This window comes from Peromyscus californicus, unplaced genomic scaffold (genome assembly GCF_007827085.1).
Source record: "Peromyscus californicus insignis strain IS unplaced genomic scaffold, ASM782708v3 Scaffold_3__1_contigs__length_106647218, whole genome shotgun sequence".
NCBI lineage: Eukaryota > Metazoa > Chordata > Mammalia > Rodentia > Cricetidae > Peromyscus > Peromyscus californicus.
In genome coordinates, this window is record NW_026294551.1 from 33,845,057 (window position 1) to 33,860,932 (window position 15,876).

General features: G+C 45.1%; 1 long non-coding RNA gene across 3 annotated transcripts in view; it reads right to left on the reverse strand.

Annotated features, from left to right (window-relative positions):
• Window positions 1-823: 823 nt before the first annotated feature.
• LOC128122303 (uncharacterized) overlaps window positions 824-15,876 on the reverse strand; it is an 84,614-nt gene continuing 69,561 nt past the window's right edge. For all 3 annotated transcript variants that reach the window (XR_008222397.1, XR_008222398.1, XR_008222394.1), the window contains one exon: window positions 824-1,542. This is a non-coding gene — a long non-coding RNA (uncharacterized LOC128122303). The remainder of the gene's footprint in view (window positions 1,543-15,876) is intronic.

Sequence of the window (15,876 nt, forward strand, 5' to 3'; positions counted from 1 at the left end):
AAGAATGCAAGACTTCTGCTTTAAACTCATCAACTTCTGGGCAGAGATCTAAAAGACAGCGGAGACTGAGAGAGAGGCCCATACACCAATGTTCATATCAGCCCCATTGGCAATAGTGCTGAAGACCATTAATGACTGTGTGCATAAGCAAACAGTGAACACACACAGTGGAACAGTATTCAGCTTAAAAAAAATGGAATTTGGGGTTGGAGAGATGGCTTAGTGGTCAAGAGCGCTTGTTTTTGCAGAGAACCTGCATAGTAGTTCACAACCATCTGTAACTCAGTTCCAGGGGATCTGACGCCCTCTTTGAACTCAGCTGGGACCAGGCACACATGTGGTGCACAGATATACATGAAGGTAAACACTCAAACACATAACAAATAAATCTTAAAAGTTTGTTTTTAAAAAAATAAAATTTAAGGGCTGTAGAGATAACTCAGCCAGTAAAATGTGTGCCTTGCAGGCCAGGGACCTGAGTTCAAGTCCCAGAATTCATGTTAAAAATAAAAAAACTAGGTGTGGTGGCATATACTTCTAATTCCAGTGTTGGTGCCTGGGGCTTGTTGGACAGCTCCCCGCCCCCCCCCCCCCATACACCCCTACTAGTGAAAATTCTGGTATTTGCTAACATAGATAACTAATCTTGAGGATTTAGCATTGAGTGAAATAAGCCAGAGACAAAAGATAAATATTACATGATTCCATTTACATGAGTTCCTTAGTCAAATTCATAGAGTCAAGAATTAGCGTGATGGCTGAGGCACCCCCCCACACACACACCCACACCCCCCCAACCCCATGAGGAGAGATGGATAAATGAGGGGTCAGGGTTTAACAGATACGGACTTGCAAATGGAGCAGTTGTTGTACAAATGCAGGAAGTTGTGGAGCTAGAGGATGCTGATGGCTAGGCCTCCCTCAGTGAACGCACGCAACAGCCCGTGACTGTACACTCACAAAGTGAATTTTACACTGTGTGTATTTTATCACAGAAAAAGTGAAATAAAAAAGCAAGGAGGAAGTACTAAGGATGTAGCCCAGTTGACAGACTATCTGCCTAGCATTCACAAGGCCCTGGGTTCAATCCCCAGCACCGCATAAACTGGTCGTGAGGGTGCACACTGTAATCCCAGCGCTTTGGGAGATGGAGACAGGAGGATCAAGTTCAAGGCCAGCAGGACTACACAGTAAGCCCAAGGCCAGTCTGGATTGCATTAGCCCAAACAAAAGGAAAGTATCAAAACTCACCCACGGACTCATCAAAAAGCTGTGTCCTCTGTGGGGCCGTGAGTTTCCACAAAGTATATGTCAGAAACCAAGTGCAGAGCTGGCAGCCAAACCTCACCAGAACGTGTGTAGGAACAGGTAGAAGAGGACAAGAGCCGGAAAGTGACATCCAGGGTAGCTAGCCTTAAGGGAGATTCCCTCTGAGTTTAGTGGCCATGGTGATTAGCAGGAAGAGATCGGGCTTCTGAGTCAGTTTGACTCCATGTAACACTGGGCAAGTTATCTTCTCGCTCTGGACCTTGGCATCTCCATCTGTAAAATAGAAGAGACCAGGTGCCATGAATGTGCCAAGGGATGCTCAGAACCAGAGAAGTAGGCATAGAGACCAGAGCCCTTGAAGACCATGCCCATGCTGCCTCCAGCCTTGCTGTCTATCTGATGCTTGATTTCTCCGGTCCTCAGTTTCCCCATTTTCAAGGTAAAGGTGCTTATGTCTGTCCCTGTTACATACTGTGAAGGTGTCAGGTTGTTGACAAAGCATTATGTAAATGGAACAGCCTCATAATGGTGATAAAAAAATAAATAAATACTTGACATTATAACGAACCATTAACACAGGGTACTGTGATTAATTAAAAATGATCCCGCATATTATGCAGCCATTAAAACAGATAATTATGAGGCAAGCAACACCATTTGTGGCAGGTAAGAATGCTTCCAAACCTGTACAAGGATCAGACCTAAGTAAAATTGGGTGTCACATAGACAAAGCCTAGAAAAGACAACAATAATAGAAAAGTGATTATTGAACAGCAGCACGGAATGGCTTAGAGGTAATTTAAACACATTTCTTTAAAGCCATCAATATTTAGTATTAATAAGAATATGCTTTTTAGAGCTGGGTGTGGTGGTGCACGCCTTTTATCCCAGCACTTGGGAGGCAGAAATAGATGGATCTTTGTGAGTTTGCAGCCGGCCTGGTCTACAAAGAGAGTTTTAGGACAGCCAGGGCTACACAGAGAAACTCGGTCTTGAAAAACAAAAAAGAATATGCTTAAAAAAAAGAATTCATTGTGGTGTGGAATTGTGTGCAGACTGCCTGCATTTGAATTCTGGCTTAGCTGGAGGGCTAAGAAGAGTCACCACAGGAAGGCACAAGGGCTAGCCCTGCAGATCCCTACGCTGCTGCCAAGGCTGTCCCTGCCAGCTCGTCTCCGTTCCATCTCCCACTCAGGTGTCAGCACTGGTATGCCAAGGCTCCTCCTGGTATCACCGTAGTAGAAGCAGGGTGGTTCCCAATCTGACACAGATTGATACATCTCTATTTTATTGGTCACATATCAACAGAGCATAGGACATGTAACTGCTTTCTGTTGAATTTTGCATGGGTATGTGTGTACGTGATATGTGCGTGTAGATGTGTGTGTGGGTATCGGAAGACAGCCTTAGGGGTTGGTCCTCACCTTCTACTTTGCTGGAGACTGGCTCTCTTCACGGCTGCTTGCACCAGGCTAGCTGGCCCCGGAGCTTCAGGAGATGCCCTTGTCTCCACCTCCCATCTCCCGGTAGTGGTGCTGGGATTACCGGGGCGTGCCACTACGGGGCCTGGCTTTTATGTGGGTTCTGGGGGATCTACCCTCAGGTCAGCAGGCTTGCACAGCACACGCTTTACCTATTGAGCTATCCTCAGCCCTGGGTATATTTATGTCAGTGAAAGTCTTTTCTTCCAGCTCAATCCCCAGAGCAGCTGCTGCTCACCTTCTGAGCTGCGGTTCCTGAAGTTCCGATCCCTAAGTAAATGCCACCATTTCTTTATTTTACATCTTAAATCTATACACACACTTTCTGCTACATTGGAGAACTTTGCTCACTCATGCCCTCTTCTCGCTCATTTCCCTGATGTAGTCACATTGCTCTCTCAGCTACAGCTATCACTTTTAGAAACATGCTCACACTTCTGGTCCATCCACTAGCTCCTTCCACGAAGGCTCACTAGAGCCGCAATAGAATAGGCAGCAACTGCCTCAGCCTCCCCGCTCTCCCCACTTCCTTCTCTTCAGGTTTCTGTGTTACACAGCCAACAACAAGTATCCATCTATTTCTCTGTAGAATTGAAAGTAGACAGGAAAGAAACTGTAGCCATGTTATCTATGCGCACACACCCTCTCCCGCCAACATTCCATAAACAATATAGTCTAATGACAACATTGCATTAGATGCTGTGTGTAATGAAGGGGAAGTCTAGTGTACAGGATGGGCACAGGTTACATGCAGTTACGAGGCCATTTGACGTAAGAGACTTGAGCCTTCGAGACTTTGTGCAGCCACACTGTCTACTTTCCCATCGTCTTGACTGAAAGCACTCTCATTTTGTTTTATAACTCCAACCACGCCTTTCAGGCTGTTTTTTTTTTTTTTTTTTTTTTTTTTTTTTTTTTTTTTTTTGGTTTTTTTGAGACAGGGTTTCTCTGTGTAGCTTTGTGCCTTTTCCTGGAATTCACTTGGTAGCCCAGGCTGGCCTCGAACTCACAGAGATCTGCCTGCCTCTGCCTCCCGAGTACTGGGATTAAAGGCGTGCGCCACCACTGCCCGGCCAGGCTGTTTTTTACTGTGTGGATGAGGGGTGTGGTGGTGGGGCAGCACACACGTGGAGGTCAGAGGACAACTTGTAGGAGTTGGTTCTCTCCTTCCACAGCGGGTCCCAGGGATCGAACTCAGGTTGCCGGTCTTGCACAGCAAGGGCCTTTTCCCACTGAGCTATCTCTCAGGTCTTCCCTGCTTGTATTATAGGTTGTTGAGTCTAAGATCAATAAACAGGGTCTCCAATAATGAGACCACGAGCATCGTTCTATCTCATTTATACTTACTTTTATTTTAAAATTATTTACTGTTATTCTGTGTGCACAATGAGTATGTATGGGCGTGCATGCCAGAGCATGCCCGTGGAGGTCAGAGGACAGCTTTGAGGGGTCAGTTTTCTCTTTCCACCTTTGGAAGGTTTCCAGGTTTACCTACAAGCACCTCTATCCGCTGAGCCACCTGGATGGCCACTAATGTCTGCTTTCTTGTGATACTGTAGTGGTATTCACTCTGCCCATGACCTTGGGCTGTATGTCCGAAGGAGGCGGTGCTTCTTGCTGTCGTTAAGTGAAGTCACCTATTTAAAGGAAAGGGAGAGGGGTCACGAGTCCCCTTCTCCTTGGTTCCTGGTTCCTGGCATGAGCGGACCGCCAGGTGGATTCACTCTGGTCAGAACAGAGGATGACTTCAGCTGTACTCGGTTCTGTATTCGTGAGTGTATTTCCTCAAATTATATCCTAATAAATCTCCTAATACTCCTTAAGCAGACTCCCGTGGATTCTCGCTTTATGACACTTTTTTGATGTGGAATTTGAAACATTTATTATTTATTTAAAGTTTTTTTGAGACCCAGTTTCTTATCGCCTATGTTGGCTTTGAATGCAATATGTAGCCAAAGATGACCTTGAACTCCTAATCCTCTTACCTTTACATCCCAAATACGGGGCTACAGCCCTACACCACCATGTCTAGACACTTTTCTTTCTTTCATTTATGTTTTCACTATTTGACTTCATCGTATTTTCAATTTCCCCTAACTTTCCATCCCAGTTGAAATTCTATTGATTTTTGCCTCCCCGCTGAGCCCCAAGTTCTATAACTTTCCATTCTTCAATATAGACGGCCATCATCCGGGGACCTCCTGCGGTGATGTGAATGAGCGATGTCTCCCATAGGCTCAGACATTTGAATAATCGGTTCCCAGTTGGTGGTGCTGGTTGGGAAGGTGGTGCAGCCTTGCTAAAGGAGCCGTGTGTGTGTGTGTGTGTGTGTGTGTGTGTGTGTGTGTGTGTGTGTGTGTGTGTGTGAGGGCGCAGGCTTTGTGAGGGTACAGCCTCATCACACTGCTTGGCGCTGGCGGTTGAAGATGGGATCTCTTGGCTTCCTGTTGCAGCAGCTGGCTGTGGTGTCTCTCCCCACGATCGCGGGCTGTCCCTCTGGAGTCATAAGCTAAAACAAACCCTCTTCCTCTGTAAGCTGCTCTTGGTCAACGGCATTTTATCACAGCAACAGCAAAGTAACTCATACACTTCCCTTCTCTGCTCTCCTGGGTCCCGTCGGTTTCTGAGATTTTGGCGGCCATTCCTGGTTTCTTCCTTCTTATTTTGCCAGAGCCTATCATCAAATAAGGTTTTACATAAAGGTGTGCACAGTCGATATCCCTGAATGTTTTATGATTGGGAATCTAGTCTACATTTTCACTGGATTGATGGTTGACAGAGGCACTGAGACCTAGGGAGTAACAAGTCAAATGCCCTTAGAGCGTGGAAGGCATGAATCTACTGCCTTCTGCGATGATTTTTCTGTTGAAACACCTCCACCCCCACCACAACCCTGTAGCCCAGGCTGGCCTCAGAGCTCAGAGTTCCAAGCACAGAGCTAATGGCCATGAGCCATTACATTTGGCTTTGTTCCTCTCCTTCCTTCCTTCCTTCTTTTTATCCTTCCTTCTTTAAAGAATTTTTTTTTTTTTTAAACAGCATTGGGGATTGAACTCAGGTCCTTGCCAACACTAGACAACTTATCTACTACTGAGCTACCTCCCTGGCCCTCTCAGCCAAACTTTATTTGGGGGAGCGACTGGGAATCAAACTCTGGGTCTTGCACGTGCCAGGCAAGAGGTCCTACCACTGAACTCAGCCCCTCTGCCCTTTTTAGCTGTTTCGATTACCCAAACTGACCTCAAACCCGGTGCCTTGATCCCCACCGTGGCTTGGACTGCAGGCCTGCCCTGTGCCTGCTTTATTCCTTCGTTGTTTTGATGGCCTATGGGGTCTCATATGCGGCACAACATGGTCGTAACACTTGACTAAGGAGGAGCCACCACTGTGGTCTTGTTTAATGCTAAGGAGCCCGGCCTCCCACGGAAGCTGTCCTGGTGCACTCGGTATCCTGGGCTACCTGTTAGCTCCCAGGGCCATTCCTAGGTGTGGTCTCAGTTCCTTCGGTTTTCTGAGATTTTTCAGTCAGGGGTCTGCGGCGTCCTTGGCTGTTTTGAAAGTGTCTCGTGTTTCCCTTTGACCATTTTCTCTGCCTTTTTGTTTTCCTTCTTCACAAACTCCCGTAGGTTAGCCAAGAAATTTGATCCTCTCTAATGTCCCTCATTTGTCGGCTCCTGATTTCTTTTCTCATCTCTTTGTCTTGACACTTTTCAAGTTCAAATATTTAAGTTCAAGAACAATTTCTCTCTCCCGGTTGTGACATCAGAGTCTTCCAGGAAAATGTATTTTCGTTACATTGTTTCTGTAATAACAGAGCGACAGCCATTTCAAACAAGTTTCACTTAAGAGTTTAAGAATTACCATAAAAACAGAAAGCGAAATTGCCTTTAATGAGGGAGGCTCTGAAAATGTAAGTACAAAATGAGAGAGGGCTTTTAGAGATGCAGTGAGGACTGTGGTGTGTGTGTGTGTGTGTGTGTGTGTGTGTGTGTGTGTGTGTGTGTGTGTGTGTGTTTGCTGGGGATTTAGCCAGGAGAAAAAGCAGGGTGATGTTACCTAGCTGGGTCAACAGGATTTCGGTGCATCCTGTGCCCTCGTCCCAGCCAGCTTCATCTCTGCTGAGAGGTGGGTAGGGATGCTGAAAGGGACTTTCCCGGAGCAAGGCAGTGAGCCTGTGAACATGGGAGCTGATCTAAGTACGAGGGGAGGGGAGAAGTTAAGACGCTTGGGGAAGGAAGTTTAGATAGCGGTCCAAGGCTGGGCTTGAGTGTCGGTGTAGGACTGACGAATCAAGGAACAGAGGGACCATGGGGTTAGCTCAGAATGCCTGCTTAGCATGTGGAAGGCCCTGGGTTTGATCCCTAGCACCACAGAAAACCAAGAATAGCAGCCATAAAAGGAGGATGAGGATTTAGCTGGGTGTAGTTGTGCATTCCGGTAAAGGCAGAAGGATCATGAGTTCAAGGCCCGCTTGGGTTACGTGTAGCACCTAGCTACAAAAGCAAGCAAGAAAGCAAGCAAGTAAGCAAACAAACAAAAACAGAAGCCAACCAAACAAAACAAAAAACAACGCCCCCCCCCCAAATACCAGAGGCGTTAAACTGTTGGAACAACCAAAGCTGTGTGTAATTAAGAAAATCGGCATCATCAGCCCATTCCAAAGTCAAAGCCTTTCCCCCTATGTGTAGGGTCTCCTTCCAGTGAAGACAAGGCAGTATAGAGACCCAAGCAGAAGTTCAAGGCCTCTGGTGTTCCAGGACTGTGTGTATGACGCCCGCCTGGGAGCCCGCCTGTGTCTTTGTTTACGATGAGATGCTTGCTGTCTGGAGTGTTGTATTAAGCACCAGAGACCCCATCCCCACCCTAGCTGGGTTTCACTGTGAGAGTAAGAGGCGCTAAGTATCCATGTGTGTACATCGGGGCCACTGATTCGGCCATGCAGCCACCACAACTACCCAACTGATGCCTCTTCTGTTTCTTGCTGGAGTTGGAACTCCGGGCCTTGCCCGTGCTAGGTAAACATGCTACCACCGAGACGTGCCCCAAGCTCTGGTTCTTTTCCTTTGTGCACAAGTAACTGAGGACTCAGGTCACACCTGGCAGTATTATCCTTTAGAGAACTTGTAACATGGTAGTAGGGCTGTTTGGAGCATGGCCAGGTGATGCTCGCCTTTAATCCCAGCACTGGGAGGTAGAGGCAGGTGCATCTATGTGAGTTCAAAGCCAACCTGTTCTACATAACAAATTCCATACCAGCTAGGGCTACACAGTGAGACTCTGTCTCAAAAACAGAAATAAATAAAAATGTAAAAATGCCTTTTAAGCTGGTTAAATAGTTCGGCTGATGGAGGCGTTTGCCACCCAGGTCTCATGATCACACGATCTCACGATTTGATCCATGCTGAAAGGGTCACAAAGTTGTCAGCTGACCTTTACATGTGCACCATGGCATGGATACACCCTCCCCCACCAAAAATAACAAACATTTTTTTTTTAAGATTTATTTATTTATTATGTATACACTCTTCTTCCTGCATGCCAGAAGAGGGCTCCAGATCTCATTACAGATGTTGTGAACCACCATGTGGTTGCTGGGAATTGAACTCAGGACCTCTGGAACAGTAGCCAGTGCTCTTAACCTCTGAGCTATCTCTCCAGCCCAACAAACAATTTTTTAAAAAGAGGAAGGCCTTTTGTATCAAGTACCTGGGTTATAGCTTGTTTATATTGAAATAGTAGTCTAAGTCTCAATTTTTTAATCTATAAAAAAGGCAGCCTCAAAAAAAAATTAAAACAAAAAAAAAATTTAAAAAAAAGGCAGCCTCATCAGCAGCCTCAGTGTCCATGTTTTCAGCTACTTGAGCAGAAAATTCTAGAAGTATATACCTCAATACATTTTAACTTATGAGCTAATTGGGTGATGAAAGCTCATGTCATTCTGCTATGTCCTATCCAGGACCTGAATCACCCCTTTGTCCAATGTATCTGTGCTGTGTCTGTTACCTGCTCTGTCATCACTGAGCGGTGGTTCCAGCCACCAGGATGACTTTGAAGGTGCTGCCATGATTCCGCTCAAAATGAGAAGGCCAGTAGGGGCTTAATGCTGTCCATCAAGTCCTAAGTCATTCTCCCCACCCCACCTCATCTCCAGTACAGCTCAGCAAGGTATTCTAAAAATAAACACAGCCGGGCGGTGGTGGCGCACGCCTTTAATCCCGGCACTTAGGAGGCAGAGCCAGGTGGATCTCTGTGAGTTCGAGGCCAGCCTGGACTACCAAGTGAGTTCCAGGAAAGGCGCAAAGCTACACAGAGAAACCCTGCCTCGAAAAACCAAAAATAGATAAATAAATAAATAAAATAAAATAAACACACATACAGGCCAAAGAGAAAGACAAATTCATACAACTCTTATCACAGTAAAGGCTGGCATTCTGTTCTCTTATTGGTAGATATGAGCTTTTTGTTTGCCGGAGGTTATTGTTGTTTGTTTTCAACAGCCTTGAACTTGTCATCCTCCTGCCTCAGCTTGCAGAGTGCTGGGATTCTGTAAGTAGTAAAGAGTGTATGCACAGGATGGGACATGGGATATGCAGGTGTGTTTGTCACTTTCCTCACTGGTGTCCCTAGACACCCACAAGAAGAACCTTGAAGGAGGAAGGCTTCATCCTGGCTCACAGTTTAAGGAAGGATTCAATCCATCATGGCGGGGAAGGCAGGGTGGCTGGATTAGGAGGCAGATGGTCACGTGCTCCTAGTCAGGGAGTAGGGAGCAAATAGGAAGTGGGGTTAGGCTATAAATCTCGTGGCCTGCCCCCAATACAGCTGTAGTAGGCCTAAGTAAGTTTTTTTCTTGCTTCTGGACCTCACATTGGTGTGTATGTGCGTGCGTGCGTGCGTGCGTGTGTGTGTGTGTGTGTGTGTGTGTGTGTGTGTGTGTGTGTGTGTGTGTTCACACGAGTATGGGGAGGCCAGGGGACACCTTTGAACATCATCTTCAGGAACACTGTCCACCTCCATGGAGACAAGGTCTCTCACTGGCTGGAACTCACCACTCAGGCTAGACTAACTGGCCAGGTAATCCCAGAGGACCTGTCTCTTCCTTCCCAGCCCTGGATTGCAGGTTCAATGCACCAGGTCCAGCTTTTCATGTGTGCTCTGGGGTTTGAACTCAGGTCCTCATGCTTGTGAGGCAAGCACTTTATTAACTGAGCCATCTCCCACATCTTTACAGCGACAAAGCTGTAACAATCCAACTTGGCAAGGTATCCTTCAAGAGTGGTCACAGTGGCATTGCTTGTAATAGCAAACGTTTGGAAGTAAGGACTCTAAATGGTCATCAGTGGGGAAATAGTTGGCTGTGTTATGATACGTTCATGCCTATATGCTAATAAAAGGAAAGCAGTGTGCTCACATGAGTTGAGATACTTTGTTAAACTGTAATCTATATGCTGTAGGTGCACCAATTCTGAGGATAAGTCTCTACGTATGTTGACAGATGTATTCACCTGTATCACCACCCTGATCAAGGCAAGAGTGTTTTCTTCACTAACAGTTTCTCTCCTGCTCCCTCCCTCCACTCCATACCATGTGGTTACAACCACTCTTCTGACAGCTAACACCACAGATCCATTTTTTTCTATTTTTTTTTTCATTTTTCTTTTAGGTGTATGGGTATTCTGCCTGTATCTATGTCTACATGTGTGTGCAGTACCCATGGAGGCCATTCAGATGGACTGGAGTGACAGATGGTTGTGAGCCACCTTGTGGGTGCTGGGAATCAAACCCAGGTCCCCTGGAAGAGCAGCCCATGCTCTTAACCACCGAGCCATCTCTCCAGCCCTTTTACCCCCTCTATTTGTCACTTTAAAATTTTCTAAAGATCTGTTTTATTTTGTGTGTAAGAGTGTTTTGCCTGCATGTATGTGTGAGCATCATGTGTGTGCCTGGTGGCCTCAGAGGTCAGAAGAGTCTGTTGGATCCCCTGGACCTGGAGTTAAGGATGGTTGTGAGCCATCATGTGGGTGCTGGGAAGCACACCTGGGTCACATGGGTAGGGTCCTCATCTAATAGAGGCAGTATTCTGTTAAGAAGATATGCCAGAGAGCTTGCTCATTCCTATAATGTTGATCCTTGATCCTGCACTTCCAGCCTTGGCACTTCCTAGCCTTGGCACTTCCCAGCCTTGGCACTTCCCAGCCTTGGCAACTGTGGTATCTCATATGGCCACCTGAGCAGACCAACACAGTGACTGTAGAGCAGTGATTCTCAACCTTCCTAAGGCTGCGACCCTTTAGTGCATGTTGCTGTGACCCCCCAATCATAAAATTATTTTTTTGTTGCTACCTCATAACTGTACTTGTGCTACTGTTATGAATTGCAAAGTAAATATCTGATATGCAGATATCTGATATGCGACCCCTGTGAGAGAGTCATTCGACCCCCAGGGTGTCACAGCCCACAGGTAGAATATTCCACTCTGTTTATAAACCAGGGTTTGTGTACTTTTCATGGATGGATATTTGGGCTATTTCAGATTTGGTGCATTGGATGTTTATACAAGACTTTTGTGCATATACATGTGTATTAATTCTCTTGGATGTGACCTGGGAATTGAATTGCTAGGGTATTGTCTTAGTTAGGGTTTCTGTTGCTGTGATAAAACGCTATGACCATAAGCAACTTGAGGAGGAAAGGGTTTATCAGCTTACAACTCTCAGGTCACACTTCACTCAGCAAACAGGGCAGGGAGGGACCTAGAGGCAGGAGCAGATGTAGAGGGCATGAAGGAGTGCTTCTCACTGGCTTGCTCCTCATCGCTTGCTTAGTCGGTTTTCTTATAGCATTCAGGACCACCAGCCCAGGGGTGTCATGGCCCACAGTGAGCTGGGCCCTTTCATATCAACCATCAATCAAGAAAATACAGCATAGACTTGCCTATAGGCCAGTCTGGTGGGGGCATTTTCTCAGTTGAGGTTCCCTCTTCCAAAATGACTCTAGCTTGTGGCAAGTTGACACAAAAATTAGTGAGCACTGGGATATAATGAGTATATATTTAACATTATTGTTTCACTGGTCCTGTTTTCCTTTCTCTGGGTACCAAACTCCCAGCCTTACATATGCTGGGCATGTACTCTCTATCATGAGGTTACATGTCCAGTTCTTGATTTTTTTTTTTTTTTTTGAGACAGAGTCTACTCTGTAGCTCAAACTGACCGAGGATTACAGATTAGGTCCTGGGGTGATCTTGAATTCACTCTTCCTATCCCAGTCTCCTTCCTGTTGGGATTACAGATGTGAGCTACCATGTTCTGTTTATTTTTCCAGGTTTTAGAAGTTTTTATACAGTATAGCATGAATCATTTGTCAGATATAGGTACTGAATGTCTGTGGTTTGTCTTCTCGGTGTCTTAATCATGCATTGTGGAAACCAGAAGTTTTAAATTTTCATGAGGCGCAGTTTGTTTTTCTCTTTTCCCATCAGTGTCTTTTGTGTTAAGAAATCTCCTCAGATTCCAATATCATTTGTGCCTGTTTTATTCTAGAAGCTTTATAGTTTTAGTTTTCATATAAAGGCCTAGGCTCCATTTGAGTTACCTTTTAGGTATACCATAGAGTATGGGCCAAGGTTCATTATTTTTTTCTCAATTAAATTGCCTTTGAAGTGGTGTCTAAATCAGTCGTGGTTGTATATGTTCCTACCTATTCTACAGGTTCCGTTTGATTGACTTCTGTCCGTCTTTGTGTTAACGCTGTTGCAAGACTTGAGCCCAACAACACAGATCTTCCAAGTCTGCTCTTACTATGACTGTTCTAGGTCATTTCAATGTTCACTTAAGTTTTAGAGTCAGCTTGTCAGTTTCTATAAAAACAACATCCAAAGCTTGCTCAGGATGCTGAGAAAAATGACTTCATGGGTAAGAGCAATTGCTGAACAAGCATGAAGATCCCAGTATTCACATAAAAAGTTGGAGGTGGCCCCATGCTCCTGTAACCCAGTGAGAGGAAGGTCTCTGGGGTTTGCCTATGACCAGCCTAGCTCCAGGCTCAGTGAGAGATCTCATCTCAGGTGACTAAGGTAGAGAGTGGTAGAGTGGGTACCCGACATCCTCCTCTGGCCTCCATGCATGCAATACACACACATATACTACACACACACACACACACACACACACACACACACACACATACACACACACCCCTTACTAAGATTTTGTTAGGATTACAATTTGTGGGAGAATTGAGCTCATAGCAATATGGAGTCTTCCAATCAATGGACATGAATCTTACCATTTATTTAGATCATTTCAAATTCTTCTCAGTAATGTCTTGGTTTTATTAAAATTTTCTCCAAAATATTTAAGTATTTTGTTGTTTTTATAAATACCATTTATTACATTTTATTTTTCACATTTTATTTTCCAGTTATTGTTAGGCAATATAATTAATCTTTGTTTGTTTGTTGGGTTTTGCTGTGCAGCTCAGGCTGGCCTGAAACATGTGTAGCTCAGATTGGCCTCAAAGTCTCTTCCGTTCTGGGATTAGGGGCATGCTCTACCAGGTTCAGTTTACAATTTTTGTCCACTTACTTTATCTTGTAATTTCTTTTATTAGTTCTGGTATGATTTTTATGGATTCCTTTGGATTTTCTGGGTATTAAGTCATGTTATTTACAAATAAAGGCAGCTTTATTCTCATTTGCAATCTTTTTCTTTCTTTATCTTCTTGTATTGGCCAGCACCTCCAGAACAATGGGGAAGAGATTTGTGAAGAATTTGTAGGCCCAGGGAGATGGACTCAGTAAAGAGTTTGCCACACAAGTGTGGGGACCTGAGTTCAGATCTTCAGAACTCATAAAAAGCTGAACACAGTCGAGGGTGCTTAGAATCCCAGGAATTGGGTTGGAGGAGAGGAAAAGATGGGAGATTCCCCAAAGCTCACAGGCTGGCCAGCCTAGCTTCAGAATCAGTTAGAAACCCTGTCTCTCGGGCTGGAGAATGGCTCAGAGCACTGACTATTCTTCCAGAGGTCCTGAGTTCAATTCCCAGCAACCACATGGTGGCTCACAACCATCTGTAATGAGATCTGGCTCCCTCTCCTGGCCTGAAAGGATACATGCAGACAGAACACTGTATACATAATAAATAAAATAAATCTTAAAAAAAAAAAAGAACGAAACCCTGTCTCAGCCAAGCACTGGTGGTGCACACCTTTAATCCCAGCACTTGGGAGGCAGAGGCAGGAGGATCTCTGAGTTCGAGACCAGCCTGGTCTACATAGTTCTACAACAGCCAGAGCTACACAGAGAAACCCTGACTCAAAAAATAAAGGTAGGCAGTGGTTAAGAGCACTGGCTGCTCTTCCAGAGGTCTTTAGTTCAATTCCCAGCACCCACATGGTGGCTCACAACCATCTATAGTGGGATCTGATGCCCTCTTCTGGCCTGCAAGTGTAGCTAGAGTTTTCCTGCCCACAGTCAGGACAAATCTCTCTCACCTGCCAGTCCCACAGCCACTCAGACCTGACCAAGTAAACACAGAGACTTATATTGCTTACAAACTGTATGGCCATGGCAGGCTTCTTGCTAACTGTTCTTACAGCTTAAATTAATCCATTTCTATAAATCTATACCTTGCTATGTGGCTCGTGGCTTACCGGCATCTCCACATGCTGTTTCTCATCGTGGCGGCTGGCAGTGTCTCTCTGACTCAGCCTTCCACTTCCCAGCTTTATTCTCCTCCTTGTCCCGCTTATATATCCTGCCTAGCCAATGGCCAATCAGTGTTTTATTTATTGACCAATCAGCAACACATTTGCCATACAGAACATCCCATAGCACATGGACACATGCAGATAGAGCACTCACATACATAAATAAGTCTTTTGGGGGAAAAAAAAGGTAAGGGCAAGAGAGATGATTCATATGATTATTTTTTGTTTCACATTGATGACATATTTTTATTTACAGAAATAAAAATTATTATTAAAAACAGTGCATCCACACTTGAATTTTTGTTTCTAGAAATTTTTAAGTCCCAAAATGTAATGTAAACAGACTCTTTGAGGAACTCAGAGGCCTGTGAAAAGCAAATGAAGGCAACTGACCCACTGTGGTGGTTATTCTAGAATCAAGTATATGTTGAGAGCTTTATTCTGCAGTCTGTCCATCTCCTCAAGCACTTTTCCCACCTTCTCACTGCCTGGGTTGGGTCATTTGTCTTTTTCCTTCTTGGCTTCCTTGAGATTCAACATAGTGTCTTCCACTTGGATAATTTCTGGAGACAACATGGCTTCTATAATTACAAAGCTGGCCATCAATAGCTTCCAGCCTGTCTTCTGGAAGGTGTCCAGAGGAGCAGGGACAGATAAGGACAGCAGAACTAAACTTTGCAATTGCTTTCTGGATAGTCTCGACCTGAGGGAGATAAGCAAGGAGGAGAACACCAGGGCTAGAACCTCTTCCAACTCATGACTCTGGGAGTTGTGCCTCTGTAGATGTACCCAACCGTCTTATTAAATAAGAAACACAGAACCAATGCAAAGAAGAAAGCCAAGAGATCAGAGCTAAGAGCCTTACCCTGCAGCTAGCCTCTTAAGCCAAGAGACCTCTCCGAAAGAGACCTACTTCCTGTGTGTTTGTCTTTATATAGTCTTTCTGTTCTGCCTTCTCATTGGTTGTAAACCCAAACACATGACTGCCTCGTCACTGCCTGTCTGTAGAGACTTCCAGGTCTTCTATGGTTGGGATTGAGATTAAAGGCGTGTGTCTCCAATGCTGGCTGTATCCTTGAACACACAGAGATCTACCTAGCTCTGTCTACCAAGTGCTGGGATTAAAGGTGTGTACCACCACCGCCACGCTCTTGCTATGGCTCTAATAGCTCTGACCCCCGGGCAACTTTATTTATTAACATACAATTAAAATCACATTTCAGTACAAATAAAATATCACCATATGCCTCCATGATGGAGAAGCTGCTTTTGGATGGGAGGAACGCTAGACTGCCACCCTTGGGTGAACTCACACCTGGGGTGAGAGCATCAACGGAAATCGATCAGAATTTTTGCATAGGTCAGAAGGTGCCTCATAGCAAATCACCTGAACTGGATTAGTTCAGGGTGACAGTTC